Source organism: Branchiostoma floridae, chromosome 17 (genome assembly GCF_000003815.2).
Source record: "Branchiostoma floridae strain S238N-H82 chromosome 17, Bfl_VNyyK, whole genome shotgun sequence".
In the NCBI taxonomy this organism is placed as follows: domain Eukaryota; kingdom Metazoa; phylum Chordata; class Leptocardii; order Amphioxiformes; family Branchiostomatidae; genus Branchiostoma; species Branchiostoma floridae.
This window is the reverse complement of record NC_049995.1, coordinates 15,146,795-15,148,132: the sequence shown is the minus strand read 5'-3', so window position 1 is coordinate 15,148,132 and position 1,338 is coordinate 15,146,795.

Genomic DNA, 1,338 nt, shown 5'->3' with positions numbered 1-1,338 from the left:
CATTTACAATAATGTCTTACGAAAACAAAATTCTCCCTCAAAGAAAATGGTTTGCTCTTGGAGAAGGCGTGGCCGAGATTTTAAGAACTCTGCAACATTATTGAAGTACGTGACAAACCTGCAAGAAGCTTGAGACTTTTTGAGAAAAACAGAACAAGTCTCCTAGCTTATTCTCCTGTCGAAAATGGCGGATTGCGACGATAGTAGCAGTAGCAGCAGCTCCAGCTCTGACGAAGAATTTGAGACAAGTAAGTGCTGTTATTCTTTCCCACATACATTTAAAAAAATACTTTTTCTGCACATTTGTGCTTGCTACTTTCATGTTGTCGACATTTCTCTTTCCAAATTGACACATTTTATACCTTACCATAATGTTCAGTCCAGTGTAGCAATGCTCATTCAATGCTTGCTCGTAAATCTGTGATTGTCACGTTTAGGCAGATGTGACATTTTTAAAAATCATGTTCAGTTGAATAGTCTCCAAGTAGATACGCGGTTTATAAAATGTAGGGTCCGGCTCAGTATCATAGGCATATTTCAAGTACACATTTTGAACGTGTCTAAGGCGTCCTTTTTATTGCTTTAAACTGGTGTATAGTAAGGCTAGCCTTCTTTAAAGACTCCGTGAATGGAAGCATTAAACATTTTGTGGAAAAAAAATTCAACCGGTCCTGAAGTCTGCAAAAGAGGCTACAATACTAGTAAGTCACTCTACACCACAAAAAAGTGAGACATTCAAAACACATGTACAAGACGTTCAAAACAAGTCGGGGTCAAAATACTTCTAAGATATAGCACGTCCTTTTAAAGGTACGCCTTTGTCTAAACCTTCCCCTAATCGTGGCCTGGTAGAAAACACAGAATAAGCGTAAAAATAGAATTGTACCTTGCATCTGCTTGGAGATGACGTCAAATATGAGTCTTGTGATGTTCTCATGGTGTCAGAATTTACTTGAGTCACGCCCAAATTCTTAAGGTTGTCATGGCAACGCTTAAGCCCGGAAGGCATCGTCCTTGTTGTACCTAAACAAAGGAATCGCACGTCAATGATATAGCGAACAGGGACGGTGCGTTTTCACTCAATAATTGTATACAAGTATTTGGGGCTTGTCCGTTTTATAGTGTGTGTGTGTATGTGTGTGTGTGTGTGTGTGTGTGTGTGTGTGTGTGTGTGTGTGAGTGTATGTGTGTGTGTGTGTGTGTGTGTTTGTGTGTGTGTGTGCGTGTTTGTGCATGTGTGTTTGTCTCTGGCTGTGTGTGTCTGTGTTAATGTATTTGTGTGCGTGTGTGTGTGTGTGTGTGTGTGTGTGTGTGTAAGTGTGTGTGTGTGTGCGCGCG